Source organism: Drosophila novamexicana, unplaced genomic scaffold (assembly GCF_003285875.2).
Source record: "Drosophila novamexicana strain 15010-1031.04,08,12 unplaced genomic scaffold, DnovRS2.1 tig00004549-arrow-arrow-pilon, whole genome shotgun sequence".
NCBI classification, from domain to species: Eukaryota; Metazoa; Arthropoda; class Insecta; order Diptera; family Drosophilidae; genus Drosophila; species Drosophila novamexicana.
Window position 1 is genome coordinate 277,572 of NW_020825047.1, and position 9,711 is coordinate 287,282.

Below are 9,711 nucleotides of genomic sequence, written 5' to 3' on the forward strand. Positions count from 1 at the left end.
ATATGTTTCATATAAACTTGAATATCAGAAGAAGGTGGGACATAAGAGCATGTTACATAGACATTCCGTGTAGGAAAAGACACCTTAACTGAGACAATCTCAGCGTCAGTAGGCGTACTAAAACAGAAAAGTTCAGACTGGAGAGTGGCTTTAACGGCAATTAACACCCCACCACCTCGAGTCGGCCGATCATTTCGATACAAACTAAAGTTATTTGATAAAATCTCAAAATCAGATATGGTTGAGTTCAACCATGTTTCTGAAAATGCTATTATATCCGAATTGAAGGAAGTGCTGGCCATGAATAGATTTTTAAGTTTTGAAATAAGACCTCTAACATTCTGATAATGAATAAAGATTTGGTCAGAAGATGAAGCTAGTTTTTTGGGGCAGAAATGGTACCCTGTATTGAAGGGACTGGAAGGGTGACAGGCTGGTTACGCTTTTTAGGCTTGAACTCGTGAACAATCATGTGTGGAGGCCAAAATTTGGGATCACAAATGATTGGGAACATATCATGTGAAACATTTATTTTGAATGATGATATTTCACGAGGGGTGGAGAAATTAAATTTAGTTATTGACACGCTAGCAGAAGATTTGCTAGCAATATAGGCTGCCAATGACTCAGAAGTGGTGTCCGACGAAAGTCGAGACACAAAGACTTGCCTACGAGGGGCAACTACCGTTAAAGTAGGCGCTGGTGGGGCTGTAGGTAATACAGGGGTTGGGGGAGCTAGCGAGGCACAATGATTGTTTTTAACAATCTGGGCAAGATTGCGCGCAGGTCTACCTTTGCGGCCAGGAGCTGATGGGGCTGAGGCAGTTTGATTAATTGGGACGGGATCAGGTACGGGCTCTACTGGGACTAGTACAGGGGTTGAAACAGGGGTAATTGGACAGTCGCTTGGAGAAGGCGATAAAGACAACATTGGAGATACCTCCAAGTTGCTAGGAAGGGACAAGAAAGTAGTAGGTGTCTGAACAGACGTAGAGGGCAATTGCAAAAGTTGAGGCTCCAACCGGCGATTGGTTGGGGACTCAAATTTATATTTGCCAAGCAGCTCGAAACTCGAGTCAAAATTACTCGAGAGCTGCTTAGCCACATTATTTAATTTTAAGAATTGACTTCTCACAGAATTATACATTCTAGAGAAATCAATTTGCTTGACGATGCATTCTGGGCACGACCAACGCAAGCCACCACAGCCCTTCTTGGCAATAGCAGCGATCTTGTCGCAATCACGCCCAGTGAGACCTGCACATTTAGCATGCATCATATTCTCACACAGCCAGCAATTAACAAATTGCGGCAGTGCAGAATCATCAGCCTGCTTGAACGTGCACGGTTTCTTACAGCACAACATAATTATTTAATGCGTATGCAAATTGCGAGAGCACAGAGCAAAACGAAAACGGTGCACAAGATAGAGCAAGTAAATACACAAACAAATTGTTTGGAGCAAAAAGCAATAGAAAAAGTTTGCGAGAGCGCGATGCACAAGCAGAAAGTATGCAGCGAACACACGCACAAACAAGTGTATGCACAGGGGAGCACCAAAGCAAAAGAATCAAAACAGGCAATAACAACAACACGGAACTGATGCCGCGTTTTATAAAATGTAATAATTAACAGACTTACGCTGCACAACAGATAACACTTTGCACAGTTGATTAAAGCTTCTTAAATAAAGCACCGAAAAATGCAAAATTTTGAAATAAAAAACAGGATAAAAGCGCAAAAATATATAAAAATCTTGGAGCACAAGTAAAACACGTCAATCACTCTCAACTGAGAACTCTCTCTCGTGACTGAGAACTCTCTCTCGTGAGAGAGTGTATTAAGATAAATATTTGATTAAGAACGCATTGAGCAGTTGGCGCAAATGAGTTTCATGTGGCGGCCACAAATGTAACCAACTATGTAGATGACTATTGGCCACGGTCATAAGGAACTGTGTTGCCTTTTGGCTGCAAAAATATGCACGGATATTGAGAACGTTGCCGCTGCTGCTGGTCCACGGGGCGTATGCGAAATACGATGCTTGAGTGAATGGCGGCTAATGAATGGACACAGTGCCAAAACGTGAGCAGACGAGTGCTATGTGCGTGTCTGCTTGGCTGTGTGTGTGCGTGTGTGTGTGTGTGTGTGCATTTTCACATGTTTTCAATTCCATTTTGCATGCATAACAACAGCAACAGAAAAAACCAGCTCTAGCTGTGTGTAGGACACCTCTTTTAAGGCAACAGTTTTTTCCATTTCCCTACTTGTATTTTTTTGTCGTTTGCCATTTTTTTGTTTTCGTTTTTTTCCCATTTGTCTATTGTCAGACTGTTCAAACGCAAACGAAGATTGCGATTCAATTTCAATGTTTGTTTTTGACTTGTATTTTATGTGTGTGTGCGAGTGTGTGTGTGTATGTGTGAGACTCTGCGAACACGTTGGCTTAGCAGTCAGTCGCCAGAAAGGTAAAAAAAACAGATTCATAAATAGAAGCATTGCTTGACAGAAAACACGCTTAAAGTGTTAAGATTAAAATATCAAAAAATAAAAAGGTTTATGAAATGGAAAACAAATGCAAATATGCAAGTTTTGAGGGTCTTCCATTAATTTCCTCAGGCTAACTGAACTTTTGGCCAATAGTTCAGTAAATTTTAACTGGCACTGGAATGAAATCTTCCTGTTTATTTTAATATAAAATAATTGTCTGCGTTTTTAGAGCATCTTTTTCGCTGATCAACGTTTTTTTTTTATTTTATTAAAAGCAAGAGGTAAATCACAGCAATCAGCTACTCTTTACAATAATATAAATCAGAGGTTCTCAAAAACTTGTTCTAACTTTACCACATCTTAAAACTGACAATCGCATTTCTTTACTATCTTTTGTTTGATTCTGCCTTTTAGAATATAGGAAAATATATGCTTGGTTATACTTTGTTAACTTAATATTGGAAGTGTAACACAACCTCTAGGATGCAAGGCAGCAGTTGTCCGATTGTCGGGATCAGTGGGGCAATAAATGTACTACGCACTGGTTCTTAACTTCTTAGAATCATTTACAAGAACAATCCACAGCTGATTTTAAAGCATCAGCTCTCGCTTAAGTTATCTTTAAGAAAACCATTTGATTAAATTAAAGCATATTGTTGCACACAATAGGTGTGTGTGCGTGTGTGTGTGTGTTTGTGTGTAACACAGTGGTCAAATTCAGAAAAAATGTTTAATATGCAAATGGAATGACAGAAGCCAAGGGGCAGCTGAAGCAACGCACAGAGCGAGGAGCACACCAAATCCAAAAGAATTAATTAATATTCAAGTGCCTGCTTTCTCCTTGCTCTTCCCCACTCTCTCTCTCTCTTTCTCTCTCTCGCTATCGCGCCCTTTAAGTGCAGTCCCCTTTTGTTATTTAATTTGAGGCTGGCAACTGGCAGAGTGATAGAGGGAGCATGAGAGAGTTTCCCGGGGGAAACTTATCAGTGTCAACGTTGTGCCAATAAAAACTATACTAGCATGCAAATATTTCCACAATCAAACAAATAGCTGCTAACAGCGGCAGCAGCAGCAGCAGCAGCAGCAGCAGAAGCAGAAGCAGCAGCAGCACAATACAAACAAGCACCAGATGTTGGCCAACAAATGCTGTGGAATCCCGCAGGACGAGAAGCAACAACCACAACAACAACAACAACAGCAAATGGGACATGCATAAGGCATGCAAAAATAATGGTAAAGAGCAAAACGACAACCAACAAAGGAAAAGGCACAGCGAGAACGTGAAGTGCTCCAAACTGAAGCAGCTGCCTCACGTTTTCCTGTTACGCCACAGGACAACGGCATAAGAGGACACACAACAAGCAGAAGGACGATCTGCGCTTGTCTTTTTTTTCTTGATACTCTGTGTACAAAGTGTAAGAGTGCATATTGTCTTGTGCGTCTGCTCATGAATTCGCTTTTGTAAAACTCGTAAATATATATGTTATATCTGGGCAAGCGTTATGTTAATTGATCAGCCCGCGCAATTTTAAAGCTGCTGTCAGCAAATTTACCAGGTAGACGTCTGATAATCTTTACCAAAGAGATAAGGCCTTAACCGCCTACAAAAATTACGAAAACCCGATATTTTAGAAAGTCACAGTTTGAAAGTCACTCCGTGAAAGTCACAGCTTAAAAGGTCACCATTTATAAGGAACAAGTCAATGTCGCATTTAAAAATCACATTCGCAATAAATCAAAGCAACAGTTTGGAATCACAGTGTGAAAGTCACAGCATGATAGACACATTTCGAAAGTTACACTATAAAGTGAATTGTAAAGTGACATTTGAAATCACAGTTTTAAAATCATAATTTAAGAATGAAATGTTGATACTTCCTGTTTAAGAGTAACAGTTTTAAAGCAACCGCTCGAAAGTAAGAGTTTAAAAGTTATAGCTTAAGTGGCACAGTTTTAAATTCACAGTTGAAAAATAAGTTTAAAAATAGCAGCTACTTAGTGCTAGTTTTTGAAGCTACAGTTTGAAAGGCACATTTTGAAAATTCAGCTTTAAAATCACAACATGAAGCCAGTTATGCATTTAGCTTGTAGGAATAATCATTCGTAGATTATTCAAACCAATAATAAGACACCTTTCGGTTATTTTTAGTTGTTATCAGCCGGTGAACAGAGTATGGGGCAGTCGGGTTAAATGAACTTCGCTTTTGTACTGCTAACGTTTTCGCCATTCGCTGTTCCGATTCGTTCACTTTCCGCTTTCACTTGAGCATTGGCTTTGATTTGCCCCAGCCTCGGCTTCAGCTTCAGCTGCAGACACGGCTAAAAAGCACAACAACAAATTTGCATAGCTCAGTGCAATTTTGCATTCTTTGTTTGTATCAACTACAACAACAACAGCAACAACAGCAGAAACAGTATTAAGCGCAATTCCCCCGTCTTCCGTCTGCCTGGCCTTTATTTCACTTCCTCTTCTTTTTTTCGCTCAACACGCGCACAAGTTGCCAACTTTCATACGCCATGTGGGACGCACTTTTCCTCTAAGTAAACTCAGCCGAGAGAAACGCAACTGAAAAAGAAAGTTTCTCTTTGGTAACCCCCAACTGACCCTGGTATTCTCTGGCAGCTACTTGAATGTTGCAGCTGCTTTCCATTTTTATTTGACTACTTTTATTTGCCACACGACGCAGCTTATGCAGCATTTTTTTAACATTTATTAACAGTTAATACTTCATAAATACGCTAAATGTGCATATTATGCATTTTGTTGTTTTTGTCTAAATATTTAATTTGTTTTTGGGTGCTTTCTCCACAATTAGCTTTCAGCTAGGTTGTGTGTATTTATATATATATATATATATATATTAATTTAATTTCATTTAATTTCGCCCTCAACCGATTTTCCTGTTTTTGTCGGCTTGCGTTTGCCATTGGGAAATTTTAAATATACAATCGAAGCATGCACGAAATTCAAAAAGATTCAAATTTTCATTGCACAAAAAACCTGTTCCAATCAATTTACTTGTGTGCAGGAAAAACTTTAGCTTACAGAACCCCAAAAGGAAAAGAAATATGTCCATATATTTTTACAATTAAAATGATTTAATTTTTTTTTATTAGTGAAGGCTACAATTTTAAAATTCAACACTTTTTTGGCAAATACAATACGGTGGTTATTTTGCTTATTAAATATAAAATATATCTATTGATGGCTCTGGCGACCTTTCCATATTTCAATATTTATTTGTTGGCTGGCTCGAGGTCCGTGTTTGTTAAAACAAACAATGAAAACAATTTTATTTTAATTTTCTTCCGATATATTTCGGTTGCACATCGGCAAACCGTCTTCAGGGCACTAACACCAAGATACAAAAAACAATTAACAATTATAATACAATAAATTAAACATTATTTCGAACATTTTACATACATTATTTTACACGTCTGCGCTTTTTGACGTGGAGATTGTTACTGAGGTTGTTTGGCTGTTTAAGAGGTGTCTGTACAAGTGAGCGCAATTTTCTGTGTCTGTCTTGTAGTTTAGTCGTTTGTTGGTTGGTGTGTTAATTATGTGTAGCGTTTCCAATGTGTGTCGCTTGTTATAGTGTTGTTCTTGTTGTAAGATTGTTGTTTCATCAAAATTTTTTTTTTTAGACGACTTATGCGCGTATAGAACACTGAGACTGGATCCGACATCAAGACTACAGACAAAGAATAACACCTTCGTAGCACAATTATTCAAGATGGGTCTTATTTCAAAGGACGAAAGAAATAAGATGACTACAACAACAGCGGTACCTCCGAGGATATATGGACTACCAAAAATACACAAGGAAGGAACACCACTGAGACCAATATGTTCTTCCATCGGATCTCCATCTTACGGGCTGTGCAAATATATAATACAAATATTAAAAAATCTGACAATGGACTCTAGGTACAACATCAAGAACGCGGTAGATTTTAAAGACAGAGTCAACAACTACCAGATTAGAGAAGAGGAAACATTAGTATCTTTTGACGTAGTATCCTTATTTCCCAGCATACCAATAGAATTAGCACTTGACACAATAAGACAAAAATGGACCAAATTAGAAGAGCACACGAATATACCGAAACAACTATTTATGGACATAGTTAGATTTTGCATACAGGAAAACAGATATTTCAAATACGAAGACAAAATATACACACAACTTAAGGGAATGCCAATGGGATCACCGGCTTCCCCAGTAATCGCAGATATATTAATGGAGGAACTGTTGGACAAGATTACAGATAAATTAAAAATAAAACCAAGACTCTTGACCAAATATGTAGATGACCTTTTTGCCATAACGAACAAAATAGACGTGGAAAATATTCTAAAAGAATTGAATTCCTTCCACAAACAGATAAAATTTACAATGGAATTAGAAAAGGACGGGAAATTACCATTTTTAGACTCTATTGTAAGCAGAATGGACAACACACTCAAAATAAAGTGCTATAGGAAACCCATAGCCTCCGGACGAATACTCAACTTCAATTCAAACCACCCAAAGAGTATGATAATCAATACAGCACTAGGCTGTATGAATAGAATGATGAAAATATCGGACACAATATACCACAAAGAAATTGAACATGAAATCAAAAAACTCTTGACCAAAAATGACTTCCCCCCAAATATAATCAAAACATTATTAAAAAGACGACAAATCGAAAGAAAAAAGCCAACAGAACCTGCTAAAATATACAAATTACTAATATATGTACCACGACTATCAGAACGCCTCACAAACTCAGACTGTTATAACAAACAAGATATAAAAGTAGCACACAAACCGACGAATACATTACAAAAATTCTTCAACAAGATAAAGTCGAAAATCCCGATGATCGACAAAAGCAACGTCGTTTACCAAATACCATGTGGCGGGGAAAACAACAACAAGTGCAATAGTGTCTACATAGGTACAACAAAATCGAAGCTAAAAACAAGGATTAGTCAACATAAATCGGACTTCAAACGAAGACATCAAAATAATATACAGAAAACAGCACTTATGACCCATTGTATAAAAAGCAACCACACACCAAATTTTGATGAAACAACAATCTTACAACAAGAACAACACTATAACAAGCGACACACATTGGAAATGCTACACATAATTAACACACCAACCAACAAACGACTAAACTACAAGACAGACACAGAAAATTGCGCTCACTTGTACAGACACCCCTTAAACAGCCAAACAACCTCAGTAACAATCTCCACGTCAAAAAGCGCAGACGTGTAAAATAATGTATGTAAAATGTTCGAAATAATGTTTAATTTATTGTATTATAATTGTTAATTGTTTTTTGTATCTTGGTGTTAGTGCCCTGAAGACGGTTTGCCGATGTGCAACCGAAATATATCGGAAGAAAATTAAAATAAAATTGTTTTCATTGTTTGTTTTAACAAACACGGACCTCGAGCCAGCCAACAAATAAATATAAAATATATCAGTAACACGTACTTGTAAGTGTAATATACTTGATATTTTATAAGCAAAATATTCAGCGTATTGTATATCCCCTAGGAATAGTATGTAGTATAGATAATAGTAACAAAAATGAGGAATTTATACTTTTGCAAAGTTGTTCTTATCATAAATTTATCATTTGTTAAATGTATTTTTTAAATTATTATTATTTAGTTATTTAGTAATGTTCGACAAAACGAGTGTAATAATAGAAATATAAGTGAATATATTATTATTTAGTATATTATAATTTCTATATTCTAACTTCTTACAATGTGAAATTTTTTTTATATTTATTCAAAGTTACTATTCACAAAATATTTTTAATTTTTTTCATGTATTTTTTTATTTAAATGTATTTCTATTTTAAATTTAACAATTTGCCTAAATTATATTTTGAAATATGTTTCTTATATATTATAAATAAAATGTTATTTTTTTTTGTTGTATATTTTTATTTATTTAAATATAAAGCATTTACTTTTGTTTTATAATTGTTTGTTACCTTAATTTTTTATTAGAAATTACTTAAAATGTATTTATTTTTATAGAGTTAAATTTACTTATATATAGTATATATTTTGGTTTTGCTTACATATAAGTTCCCCTCATACATTTTTGGCGACATGAGGGGTATAAATTATATAGAAAATCTAAAATACAAACCTGGTTGTAAGGATCATCCATAATCGCCGCTCCATTTGAAATATGTCTAAGAGAATTGAGTAAGTCCTTTATTTCCGAGTCACAAACCTGGCAGCTGTAACCCAGGTAGCTGCTGCTTCAATTCAGATATTCCCATCTATAAAATAATTTGAATATTTACATTCTTTCATTTCATACTTTTAATGCTCTTTCATCACAGCTATGTAAATTGCGTGGCATATTATTCAATTGTCGTTAATCAAATAATTTCATCCTCAGCCCAGACTCATAAAAATTCCAACTGCATTTTATTTGACCCAGTCAAACGGGAAGCACTTGCAAATTTTATGCAATTTAAGCCCTCCTTCAACTTCTTCCACCCTTCGTTCTTAAATAACTTCATTTCACTTAACCTAGTCAAAAATGCCGCTTGACGCGGCTCGCAACTTAAAAGCCATAAAAGCCGCAACAAAGGCAAGCATGCACACGCCCCTTCCCTTCCCCCTGGCCGGCAACACAAACTTGCCACGCCCACCGCTCCACCCACCCCGTACCGCCTCTAACAAGCAAGCACCTACGCAGTTTATGCAAACTTACGCATTTGGCATGCCTCAAGTGGAGGGGTGGGAGGGGTATGGCGAAAGTTGGGCTTGATAAACTATAAGCCACAAATTTGCATGAGGCAGCCGCCCACCGACTACAAATTGCCATTAAATGCAGCAGGCGGTCGCACCATGAGTGGGCGTGGCGCGAATGCCAACCGGCTGTAAGCGAATCTATGTACCGTTCTGTTTCTGTACTCTACTATAATACTTAGCTCGGTGTACCTGAGCTAACCCAACAATAACAGACACCAGTTGCTGGGCGCCCACCTTGCCACAGTCTGGGGCATCACTTTGTTGCAACAATTTGCGCGACGCCCGAGGCGTTCGCCCAGGATGTGAGCAACAGGAGCGACAGGATGAGCAGCAGCCGCTTCATTGCATTTAATTCATTTTTATTGCAAAAGCTTACAGACAGATAGAACCAACGGATAGGATGGGACACGATAGGGCAGAGCTGG

At 37.3% G+C, this 9,711-nt stretch overlaps 2 long non-coding RNA genes across 2 annotated transcripts; one reads left to right on the plus strand and one right to left on the minus strand.

The window, feature by feature from the left end:
* Positions 1-5,786: 5,786 nt before the first annotated feature.
* LOC115769285 lies at positions 5,787-6,059 on the minus strand. The gene is made up of 2 exons (XR_004018731.1): positions 5,918-6,059; positions 5,787-5,842 (listed from the first exon to the last, which is right to left on the minus strand). It is a non-coding gene; the product is annotated as an uncharacterized LOC115769285 (long non-coding RNA).
* Positions 6,060-7,509: 1,450 nt separating this feature from the next.
* On the plus strand, positions 7,510-7,912 carry LOC115769279. Its single transcript, XR_004018730.1, has 2 exons — positions 7,510-7,781; positions 7,857-7,912. It is a non-coding gene; the product is annotated as an uncharacterized LOC115769279 (long non-coding RNA).
* The last annotated feature ends 1,799 nt before the right edge of the window (positions 7,913-9,711 follow it).